The sequence below is a fragment of the Trematomus bernacchii genome, unplaced genomic scaffold (assembly GCF_902827165.1).
Source record: "Trematomus bernacchii unplaced genomic scaffold, fTreBer1.1, whole genome shotgun sequence".
NCBI lineage: Eukaryota > Metazoa > Chordata > Actinopteri > Perciformes > Nototheniidae > Trematomus > Trematomus bernacchii.
Window position 1 is genome coordinate 24,371,932 of NW_022988043.1, and position 13,575 is coordinate 24,385,506.

The following is a 13,575-nucleotide window of genomic DNA, read 5'->3' on the forward strand; positions in this document are numbered from 1 at the left end:
AGCCGGACAGAGACACCCTGGGTTGATTTACCGAGTTGATAACCAGCGTCGTAGGACCGCTTAGCGAGATCTCGTTTTTTAGGGTTAGTTAAGCCAGATAACTCAAACATATCCAGGGTATGTTGAACTGGCACCTGCAAGATGAATACAGCTGGTACAAAAAAAAGAGTTTGAATGCGTACATTAACAGGTTTATGATATCACTGCCCCGTCTAAGACACGATCTGACTTTAATTACATTTGACTCGAGTGTTTCGTCAACTTAATGTGTTGCTTAAAATAATACTTCTGCATACAGTATGTGACACTGTGAGTGTTGCACGGCCAGATACGGCTCAAGAAGCTGACTCAGATAAGGAAATATATGATACATTATGATGTGATATGATGTGAATGATAACGAGACACATCAAAGTCTGCACGCACAGTGCCGAGGACTGTACTTAATGTTACTCTGATCCGGTTACTTATGTCGTGGCAGATATTTAAGTAAGCTTTCTTAACGCTAATGTTATATTAGTCAGATTGTTCTGAAGATGGGAGGTGATAATCTATTAATTTTCACGTTCACACAGTCAGTTGATTTTTGCCGGCCGTCTTTCCTGCAACGGCAGTTTTTCCTTTATCCTGTAATATGACTTGATATCTTTAAACTCTGCACACTGAGCTCTGATTGGTCAGCAGGCGGTGCTTTCACTGAGTTGATCTCTTATCCTGCAAACCTGCTCCGGAGCCGTTCAGCATAAGTTACCATGGAGATCTACCCCGGTAAGAAGAGAACCAGCGTCGTAGGACCGGAAACCCAGAGTTTACCATGAAGTTACCTCGCTAAGCGAAAATCCGGCTTCATAGTACAGGCCTCTGGCCTGAAGACCTAAGTGACCTACTGGCGATGTAAGGATGGAGAAGGGAAGGTCACATATATATTCCGGTGCATTTCCATGCAGGGCTCTATATGTAATAACCAGAACCTTAAAATTAATTCTAAAACGATTTGGGAGCCAATGTAAGGATTTTAAAATTGGTGTAATGTGTGTCATCCTGCGTGACCTGGTTAACAGTCTTGCAGCAGCATTCTGGACCTGGATGATTTATAGAAAGAAAAAAATAACATTTTATTTAATTTAAAAAATATTTGAAGGTGATTTTCAAACATACAATCCCTTTATTTGTTTTGAATATAAAAGTAGCTGATGAGTTAAAGTAATCCCCTCATGCTCATGTTTATTGGATACCAAACATTTATACAGTATTATTGGAAGAGGAGCTATATTTACTGCACAGCTCTATAATGCATCCCTCTGGAGTCTATAACATTAATTCCACCGTGTGTATCCAAGAGCGTAAGATCACACTAATGGCACTGGCAGATCAGGGTTACACACCTCCCACCTCCACTTAAGAGGATAAATCATCCATCCCTTCTCTTTTAAAATGGACAGAAAATGTATTGTTCCATACAGTGTGCCTCATAGCCCCAACAAATGAAGAAGACAGTATCAGCGTGAGTCCCGGGCCAGACTCACAACAACGTATTGATGTTCTCCCCCCTTCACCCTCTAAGTGAGTATAAGGTATCCACAAGCTCCAAGGTTGGCGCCAGCCTCTGTCTTTATGCACCGCAAACCAGAATTAATTGCAAATCAATCGAACAAAGTACAACTGATCAGTAAACCAATTAGTAATTTTAGCTCTATGTGCAGTTTTAGCTTTCCTTAAGTTTCCACAGGATTGTAATTTTTTAACTCATATTTCTTATTCGCATTATTTGCATTGTCATGCAAATGAACTGAAATGTACATAACCCTTAAACACTGGTATGAGCAGACAAAGGCTGTCAATAGTCTTTAATCTTGTTAAAAATACTCTTTACGTGATACAATTATATATTTTAACCATGAGACTGTCGCCTAACCCCTCAAGAGAATAATTTGGCCAAAAAATAACTGTAAAGTAATACGGTTCCAGGGTTTTGAGTCATGGTGTTTAGATTCCCCATTGATAGTATCACCATATCCCTGATGTATCATATGTGATGAGCCTGCTTTATGTCTTTAACTCTTTCATACACTTTTTGACAAAGAGTGAAACTGGGCTACCTAAAAATGGAGTTGCGTGGAGATAAACTGTATTCTTCCTTGATTTATCAACAAATATGTCACTACTGTCATTATGTTAAATTGTATCATTTCCTGTAAGAGAGATATTACGGTGGCCCGGAAGTGCAAGACACTACAGCATTTCAGAAAACGCCGCAGCATTTCAGAAAACGCTACAGCATTTCAGAAAACACAACAGCATTTCAGAAAACGCCGCAGCATTTCAGAAAACACAACAGCATTTCAGAAAACACAACAGCATTTCAGAAAACACAACAGCATTTCAGAAAACACAACAGCATTTCAGAAAACACAACAGCATTTCAGAAAACGCCGCAGCATTTCAGAAAACACAACAGCATTTCAGAAAACACAACAGCATTTCAGAAAACGCCGCAGCATTTCAGAAAACACCACAGCATTTCACATTGGATGGAAAGGGTATTCCTTTAGGGAGAACACTTCTTGTTTGTGATTGGACAGAGCCAGTCAGAGAAGCACTGCTGTGATTGGTTGTTTTTGACGCTTCGTGATTGGTCAGCACCCGACAGCGCAACATGTCCCAACACATCAGCCGTTAGCTGTTAGCACACACTCAGAGCTCACAGCTCCTCATATCTATTCAGAAACTGGACAAAAGTTAAACATGTACAAACCACAGACTGTCTATGTCATGGTGAATACAGTCGCTGCTTTATTTATGTCTGTATGACGTTGTGAGTGTGGACGGAGCAGCTACAGGTTGCTTTATCCTGTTCGATCCGATCTCCATTCAGAAAACACGCATTTTAAAAGGTTTTTCGCCTGCCGTCTTGTCTGCAGACTTGTCAAAGCATTAATTCATGGTTTTTACTAACCGGTATCAGTATGTTGTTACTTCGGCATCACTTTGAAACGTGTATTACAATTAAATCACGGTCAATATGTTCATTTTGTTGTAGTTGGTATCTCCCATAGGATTTACATGGAGATACGCCCCCTCTCCAGCGCGTCTTGTTTGAATGACAGGAGCAAACACAGCTGACAGCCGCGGTGAAACTCGAGCGATTAGAGCGATGCGAATATTGGGTAGTCTACCATAGTATTTACATGGAGATAAGCCCCTTAAAAACCATGAATTAATAAAGCATTAATTCATGGTTTTTTCGCATCGCTCTAATCGCTCGAGTTTCACCACAGCTGTCAGTGTTTACTCCTGTCATTCAAACAAGACGTGCTGGAGAGGGGGTGGATCGATCAGGCTAAACTAACCTGGCAGCAAAAACAACCAATCACAGCAGTGCTTCTCTGGCTGGCTCTGTCCAATCACAAGCAAGAAGTGTTCTCCCTAAAGGAATACCCTTTCCGTCCAATGTGAAATGCTGTGGTGTTTTCTGAAATGCTGTTGTGTTTTTCTGAAATGGTGTTGTGTTTTCTGAAATGCTGTTGTGTTTTCTGAAATGCTGTTGTGTTTTTCTGAAATGGTGTTGTGTTTTCTGAAATGCTGTTGTGTTTTCTGAAATGCTGTTGTGTTTTTCTGAAATGGTGTAGTGCTTTCTGAAATGCTGTGGTGTTTTCTGAAATGGTGTAGCGTTTTCTGAAATGCTGTTGTGTTTTCTGAAATGCTGTTGTGTTTTTCTGAAATGCTGTTGTGTTTTCTGAAATGCTGTTGTGTTTTTCTGAAATGGTGTAGTGTTTTCTGAAATGCTGTTGTGTTTTCTGAAATGCTGTGGTGTTTTCTGAAATGCTGTTGTGTTTTCTGAAATGCTGTGGTGTCTTGCACTTCCGGGCCACCGTAAGATATGGATACATTTATTTTATTTATTGAAAGGACCGTGTATGGTTTAAAAGCCAAAAAATCGATTTGATGCACCCTACTAAATTATAGCATTTGTAGACCATTGACAGACCTTTCAAGTTGGTTTTGGTCCCAGTGCTGGTAGAGCTTGTTGTATGCAATATAAAGTGGTTCAGTAATGAGTCTGAAAACCAGGAAAATATTTAGCATTTTTCCTCTTCCGGTTCCCTCGTCTCGAAACTACTAAGCATCCTCACACCAACACAAGGTCGCCTTTAGCTTACTGGTGGTGATGCCAGCCATGCGACCGTGATGTAGTTTGTTGATAGCATTATGTTAGCTTTTAATTTCGCCAATTGCGATCATGCTTCAGCTATTACAACAGTGGTGTTAATATGTGGAGATCATCCTGCTGAACAGAGCGTGTTTAGTATCATAACTGTTTGTTTGCCACAGAGCTTATTTTCGTTGATATTCCAAATCCATTGACAAAGTCCCATCGCTTTTTGTCAAAGGAGCCTTTGCGTCATCACTGCACCACTGTATAAGTATCAATTCTATAGGCATAAAAAACGGAAGAAGAGAAAATCATCTCAAGCGGAATAATCATAGTTCTTGCGGTCTCCATTTGCTCTATAGGCCAACACTGTGATTTTTCGCCTTTCTAGCTTTCTTATTAGATCAGACTTACTTGTTATTTTTTCATTAGTAACTTGATTTAGTAACTTATTAAGCTGTACCCTCTCTAAACGGTCTGGTAGAAAGAGATTTAGTTGAGTTGCTGCTGTTTTGCATCCAACTTCACTGTTGCAGAGCAACCCAAATGCTGCCATTTTTCCATCAGGGAGAAGCTTATAACGCTACAGCTGACTAGCATGGTGGTCGGATCATTGTGCAATTACTTCACCATGATAACAACAAGGTTTCCATTGATGGTTTCCGGACTGAGTCTTCATCATGTCTTCACCATGAGTCTGAGTCTTCATCATGTCTTCACCATGAGTCTGAGTCTTCATCATGTCTTCGTCATGAGCCTGAGTCTTCATCATGTCTTCACCATGAGCCTGGGTCTTCATCAGGAGCCTGAGTCTTCATCATATCTTCATCATGAGCCTGAGTCTTCATCATGTCTTCACCATGAGCCTGAGTCTTCATCATGTCTTCACCATGAGTCTGAGTCTTCATCATGTCTTCACCATGAGCCTGAGTCTTCATCATGTCTTCACCATGAGTCTGAGTCTTCATCATGTCTTCACCATGAGCCTGAGTCTTCATCATGTCTTCACCATGAGCCTGAGTCTTCACCATGAGTCTGAGTCTTCATCATGTCTTCACCCTGACCCTGAGCCTTCATAATGTCTTCACCATGAGCCTGAGTCTTCATCATGAGTCTGAGTCTTCATCATATCTTCATCATGAGCCTGAGTCTTCATCATGTCTTCACCATGAGCCTGAGTCTTCATCATGTCTTCACCATGAGTCTGAGTCTTCATCATGTCTTCACCATGAGCCTGAGTCTTCATCATGTCTTCACCATGAGCCTGAGTCTTCACCATGAGTCTGAGTCTTCATCATGTCTTCACCCTGACCCTGAGCCTTCATCATGTCTTCACCATGAGCCTGAGTCTTCATCATGAGCCTGAGTCTTCATCATGTCTTCACCATGAGCCTGAGTCTTCATCATGAGCCTGAGTCTTCATCATGTCTTCACCATGAGCCTGAGTCTTCATCATGAGCACGAAACCTATTTTCCCTCTGGGATGAATAAAGTATTTTGATTGATTGATACAACATACATAAATGAAGCATACTGCGTTCTTAAAGGTCCCATGTCATGGCCATTTCTACTGATCATAATTCCATTGTTGAGGTCTACTAGAATAGATTCATATTGTGCAATTTTCCAAACTCACATTGGTTTCTCATACAGCATCTCTGTATAGTATGTGTATTCACTCTCTGTCCTACACGGATTGTTGGAGCTCCTGCCCCCCCCCCCCCTTCCCTGTGAGCCCAGTGTGCTCTGATTGGTCAGCTTGCCCACTCTGTTCTGATGAGTCCACCACCGTTACAGCGGAACATCAGTGATTATGTGTTACAATGGCGTTAGCAACCAGGAAATGACACCAGTAAGGACAAACAGATGAGAATGCTGCGTGGTGTCTGGGTGCCGTGTGGGCGGGACTTTGCGCCGCTCGCTGCTGTGAGGAGCGGACAGTGTGAGCTGGGTTAATTTCCTGGTTGCTGCGTGGGGTCAGCGAGACAGCGAGACATCGCAAATGGACGCGGGAAGGGGTGCTGAGGGGGCTGCAGCACACCCCATCTGCGAGGCTCCACTAGCACAAATAAGCAAACACACAAAGGTGTTCTTTCACGACTGTGGTTCACTTTGAAATATCCAAGGATGCACGGACACGTAAGTCCTTAAAAACATAAAGAGGCTCCTCACTGAGCTGTCATAGTGACAGACTGAACATGATATCCAGGAATGTAGAGATGTGATTTGTGTTTAGTATTTATTAATCTCTCCGCCAAACTGCAAGTCAAATTGGAGCTGTTGAATCAGAGATGGCTCTGATAATGATGACAGAGGAATTACATGTCTGGCAGTCTTATCAGGATCCCAAGTATATCCCATGTCAGTTGTTTGTGCTGACACCGGCCTCAGTCAGAACTCAAAGTATTTATGCTGTCATCTTTCAACAGAAAATCACCTCCCAATCCTGCCTCGCTGTTCCTCCAGCATAATAATCCCTAATTTCAATGTGTGAGGCATCTTGGGTTTTTGTGGACATTTACTCAGCAGAAGGGTGTAATATCAACATGGACGGAGGATAGAAGTATACAAGAGCTATAACACATTCATCATCCGTAATTTACCCCTGACAGTTGATAAGTAATTTTCATGTCCATTCAGAGGTGGACGAGAGCTACAATTAGGACAGCACAAGGACTGGGGTAATACCTGCTTTCCTGTCCTCATTCCTCATTTCCATTTGATTGTCATTGACCACTGACTATGTCATTGAAGCAGTCTACAGAAATATGGCTCTTTTATGTTATACAGTAAAGCAGATTTCAATACTCTTGAACAACACTTATATATACAGCTGTTTTAATTTCATTTTCCTATCTGCTGAGGTTTATCTACCTTTATTTTTCATTGGATCTCCATTAGATGCTTCAAACAGTCACAGGCTTTATATACAGCACATACTACTACCACTACTAAATTAACACTGAAAATCCTGTCTTTTTTTGCATTAGGTCATACTGGGATGTTTGCTGAAATTGATTGCATGTGGCACAGCCCTACAAAGAAATCCACCAGCCGCCACTGCTGACACACAGGGGACACATATTTATGTGTAAAAGACATCAAAAAGTGCATGTTGCATGATAGGTCCCCTTTAAAGCATGGAGACATGTCCCAGTAGAGACACAAAATACAAATATGAACCTGAAAATTAGCCCAATATGTACTCGTTTCCTGAGACGAATGTTTGAGTTATAGCTGAAAGATTATTTCATGCCTTTATTAAATACCTACGACTATATGCAGACCATTTGGCTGTGCGTTACAACAGAATGTCTAAAAGAAAAATGTGCTGCCAAGTAGACAGAAAGACAAGAAAGGTAATTTAATGATTAACCCACAGTAGCAGGATGTCACACACACACACACACACACACACACACACACACACACACACACACACACACACACACACACACACACATACACAAACTCAACTACTGTAGTTCTCAATAACTATTTGCCCATTTCTGTGCCTGTAATGGATTTTATCAAAACAAATGTTGCTTATTTGATTGTCCCAATCAAAGTTTACCAATATGTATACACTACTCTCACAGTGGTTTGCATGTGATTGTATTTCTATTACATTGAGAGTATAAATTCAAGGTGATTACAAATGCTTATAAAACAACAAGAGCGGCCTTTTTGCAGCTTTGCTTGTTCTCCATGATAACATTCCAGCAAGTGTATGTAGATAGCGTGTGCTGAGATAACAGTATTTGCACCGAGACAAGCTGCTATTTGAACAGCTAGAAAAGAAAACTGTATTACTTGACAAACACATCTGAGACAAAGAACCCAGTCAAAACAAGAATCTCCCTTTTTTCCCAAGGTCTGTGAGTGTCTTGTGACACATGTAATTTCCTTAGATTCATTATCATACTGTATACAACCTAGACCACTGAGAGTTAAATAGTTAGTTGTAGGTGTGACTTTCTTATACAGTACGTCACAAATCACAAGTTGAAGTGGGATAAAGTATTGTTTTTCTACTGCCAGGTGAATGAGGTTATTTCCTGTTACTAAGCGAGAGTAAAAGAAAGACTTCACTGTGTGGCATTATATAAAGGTAGTATATTGCTTCCATACTTTCAAAAACAAAGTGTATCTTTATAGGTACAGTAGTAGCAGGTTATATAAATGAAAGCCTATGAATTAAGCAAACATTTTTTACCAAATGATTGATGGTTATTGTTATGTGGAAAGACAATAGTTAATTAATCCAAAAACATATATGTATCACTCTGATAGTAGTACATTCTTAAGTGAGCGCTCATATTAATATGTATATTATTTGATTTTGGAACAGTAGCCTTATGCTGTTGTTATTTAGCCTTTGCGAGGATAACACTGAGATGCTGTTACGGTGGTGCCAACAAATGTGGATAGGGAAACTTTACTTGTCCATAGATAGTTTGACACTTTTTTCATTGCTGACTATTAAAAGGATAGTTATGGGTCTGCTCTTCTTTCCAGTAAATCTTCAGTTTTCAGGAAAGATAATTATTTTCTTATTTTTAGATACTATGATATATACCTCCTGTATGACATTTCAAACCAGAATGCTGCAGAAACCTTATCACTGAGTTTTGCATTGACAATATATGATTCTGTCCTCCACAGAACCAGACTTTAATAATGGGGATTTGGATGCATATATATTTTCCATCAGATCATTGAAAGACTCCTTCAGCATTGAGCTGCTGTTGGTTTGGCAGTGCACTCCTTCATGGAAACATATTCGTCAGTAATACTTATGAAGGATAAGAGCTCCAAATGTAAGGAGAAGCATCTACCCAGGACACATTTAAGACAACATGAAAAAAGACATTCAGAATTGAATTCCTCGCACATATGCATTGTTTTGACACCACATTGGGATCGAAGTTTTCATGATTTCATGGTATGCTTACTGAACACAACTGTGTTTTAAATAACTTTATTAATTTGTTAATGCAGATGATGGTGTAATACTCTTTTTTAAATGTGACAACTAAAAATGGATCAGATATAAAAACAATCATATACGCAATCAGTCACCTTTTATAAACTTAAAGTGCACCTATCATGCTATTTTTAGGCAATAGCATAGGTCTCAGATATATAAAAATATATAATAATAATAATATTAAGTGTTTTGCTCAAAATACCAAACAGATCACCCATTCTAGAAAAATTGATAAAAAAATAAAAAGGAGGGGGCTGAGCTCATGCGGGACCCGGCAGCTACTGTCTAAACTAAATGCTGCCGTGATGAAACGCCATATCATGGATTACCAAGGATTATTTCTGAAACAGTATGGAGCTCAAAGGCTTTCTCTCTTGCCGGTTATACCACAAGGTGAGTTCCTTTTTATTTCCTGCTTCTTCACGCACATGCTCTCCAGTACAGGTTAGCTCTGAGTGTTAGCGATGCTAATGTAAACACCGACCATATTACGTCCAAAACAGTCGGGCATCGCTTCTGATAGTGCCGTGGGTCCACATTTCCGATATTACGTCATATCGGACGCAAATCTGGATCAGCTCCGTCGTACCCCCGTTTTTAGAGATTTGGGTACGGCGGGAAAAGAGAGAGGGTTTTATTTTCTGACGCTGTGTGAGTTCCCCGACACACCGGGGACACATCTTTATGTATAAAAGACATCAAAAAGTGCATTTTGCATGATAGGTCCCCTTTAATGTAAAAGACCATGTAAGAAAGTATTATATTTTAGGAAAAAAATAAAACTGCCTTCACAATTTTACATACAAACTACAAAATAAAAACGTCCCCAGGTTAGCTTTGTATTCTATGGCTTATTTCATTTAGTCAGGGAAAAAAAAAAAACTAATTCTGCGAAGAGAAATTACTGACTGAGGCTAATACTATGATGTTATGATGTACCTTCTTAAGGCTCTAAGATCTTTTTAATATATTCTCCTCTGTGGCCGGGGCCTGAAAGGGAAAGGAAAAGAGGAGTGCTGAATGGATTCCATTAATTTAATTGAAGCAAGCCCTGACAAGAGATAAAACATCTTGGGCCCACATCTCTTCAGGGTTGGCGCTGGGCTTCATAGTAAACAAGCTGTGATCCGTAAACAAAGCCCAGAGAGCACCACCACGCTCTACAGAGACTTCAAGGCCAGGGAATATGTCAGAGATGGGCTTGAATGGATACTGAAGTGCCCCCGCCCCCCCTCCCCACCAACCGCCCCCTTCTCTTGCATACACACATACACACATACTTAAGTATTCAAGCTGTATTCGTACCATTGTGCCACAGCTTGTGGATATTTCGATGCTGGTAGCTAGCTATTTTTGTAACAGTACCTGCAGTGGATCAAGCAGAAAGAGGGACATCCACTCCAACAAGGGCATTGGAATATGGATAGCATTGTTGAATTCCGGAGATAAGAACCACTTCCGCTTTGATGTGTCCCCATCAGATATTATACACCCACACAATAATGCTCTGTGAGCTAATGTACAGCACTCCACATGCAAGCTTTATGAAAAATATGACATCTTATTCCATACATTTTATTTCCTAATTTTAAAAAGCCACGGTTCATGCTGTATCTGACAGTCTATCGTGGTGAAATAAGACACTAGCTGCAGTATATCTAGTGATCCATCGTGCTGGTGTTGAAAGCTGTGTGAATGGGGCGTGCTGAACACTGAGCGTGTAAAACGCATGTTGTTTTGCCACTCCAAAAGCAACTGTTATTTAGCTATGGCACATTCTTCCCTGAATTGTTCCTCAGCAGGCAGTGGCTTTTCACTCAGGATGAATAGCACCACAAAACCAAGAAGAATCCATTAAAGGAGGAATAGCTTTATCTCCAGAACAGTGAGAGTAGATGGATCGGACAATACAAGCCATCTACCACCATGGCCCACAAAGCTTTCTTATGAACAGAACGTCAAGGTTATAGCTTTTGTCCAAATTTCTATTAGCCAATTCCACTGCTTTGTGATGGTGACCAACCTAGCCTCTGTACAGTAGGTTTGATATTAACTGTATTGTATTCGGGATCTATAGATAGTCACCTGCTTCATAAACAACAAACTGATCCAAACACAGATTCACCACTGGCACATTAAGCAGGATAAAAACGATATTGTTATCCAGAGATTAAATATTCTGTAACACCATGCAAAAGACAAATTCAGATTAGCACTATTTCTCTACTAATGACATAATGCTTTGGTATGGTACTCCTGGTATGGAGGGATTTCTTCTTCTTCTTCTTCTTCTTTTCAACATGAAATATTTGAGTATTTGAACAACATATATACAAGTCTATTAAGTCACAAAACAAATGGAGCGTGTCCAATCTCGAATCAGCAGGACCTCTCCAAGCAGTTCACTGTTCTCAGAGACTCCATCAGTGTCTAAAGACATTGGGATCTCTTTCTCTGGGAACATAAGAATAAATGCCTCAAGACCCACCTGAGTCAGGGAGGTCTTCAGTCCGATTTAACAAACTTGAGTTTAGAGAAGGTCCTCTTTCAGAACACCTCAACTCCTCCTGCTCATTGTATCCCTTATCAACAAAGACATTAGCAGCATAAGGGACACCATCTATATTGAGGATGTGGTCGAAACTGAAGACCAGAAGTCTTCCTGAACTTTCCAATTGGCAGCCTCCCCTCCCCCCCCCCCCCCCCTCACCTGGCTGTTGGACTGCTCTGTGAAAGCGAGTAACGGACGCCGCTCACTCTTCCTTCAGGTTGTACCTGTTGGAGGACATTTGCAAAAATCTTTAAATCTTCTTCCCATTGTAACACAAATGGTTACCATTTAGTATTGTGAGGAGTGATGGGCAAAAATTCAGTTGACAATGAAAGCTTTCATACTGTATCTACAGTGCTGGCATCCATAGCACAATGTTAGACATCTATCAGAAGTCTTTTGCCGATGTTAGCCCCAAACCTTATTGAGGTTAAAGGTCACCTTGATGCTGACAAATTAATCAGCCTCCTGATCCACTTATTTTCTTCTGGTTGCCATCACATTCTCAAAAATAATACAGTAAGAACTAAAAAGGCCTTTGAAATCAGAGTATAATGACATTTAGCCTTTTAGGAGCTCTAAAGGTAACTTTAGAATATTGTGGTGAATCAATAATGAAACTATCTAATCTGTTTTACCATCCACCTATGCTTGCTTTACGTCAGACAGATATCACAGTGTGGGAGGTTGTACAGTGGATTCTTGCTGGGGAACAGCAATCCAGTAATAGAGAAGAAGATGCAACAGAATCCAGTAATATGTTGTTTAGGTGGTGGACCCTGAGTAGTTCATATATCACTGTTAAGTGATCTGAGATGGTCTACATCTCCCAAACCCACTTTAGCTTATTCTGTGGTACATCTTCTCTCTTTGTATTACCTCATTAGATCCCATTTATTTGTCATGCTAATGCTGACCTTGCATCCATTTATAGGAAAATAGGTATAGATCATAAATCTTAGCTGAACTTTTGCTTCAGTGCATATGAGACCTGAAGACAAGGGCTGCAATATGAACAACAGGGAGGTTGTTAGATTTTTGCTTATGAGGAATGCTTCACTGTAGCCTTATCAGCATCACACTGGATAGTTTTGTGATAATCTTCCCATTGCAAACAATGGAAATTCTTATCAGGAGAATAACTTTAAACGTTGCAGTGATTACAATGTTTGCAAAGCCGCATGTACAGTGTATCCAAAAGATAACATTTACACACCTGTCAAAAGCACAAACACATACTGAGATTATGCTTGTTCAATGAGCCATTTTTGTATCACCTATGACGTCTAATTTCATCTGAGAACGCCGGCCTTCTCCTCTTTGCTCTTTGGTACGACTGTTTATTTTCCCACATCCAAGCTTACCTTCTTTCCCTTGGCCTTGGCAAACACAGCAATGTAACATATGTGTGAGCCCATTTGGAGTTATTCAAGCAGGTTAAAGCAGGCCACTTATCACTGCTTGATAGAAACTAGAGATCTTTTTTCTTTTCTTTTCTCACACTGCAGACAAGCTGTCGAAATGGTGGACTGAGGGTGTGTGTGTGTGCTTTCTTATCCTGTGTAACTATGCTTTTTTATAAAGAGATTGGGCCATTTTCAGTATGTGGTCTATTCAACAAATTCATTTCCTTGTGCATATTAACTGTTTATGAAATACTTATTTGTAATACAGTTGTTAACACTTGCGCTGTGTTGGAAGAAATAGGCTCTTCACACAACAAGCAGAATTACTAATATATTCCAAACACAACATTCAACAACAACCTTCATCATATTCCTCCAGGACTTTTCCAAAGGAGGATAATTGCCAGTACCTTCTTTTGTGTACAAAAAATACTTACACAGTTTTTCTCTTTTTTTTCAAATGGCCCAACTCTTT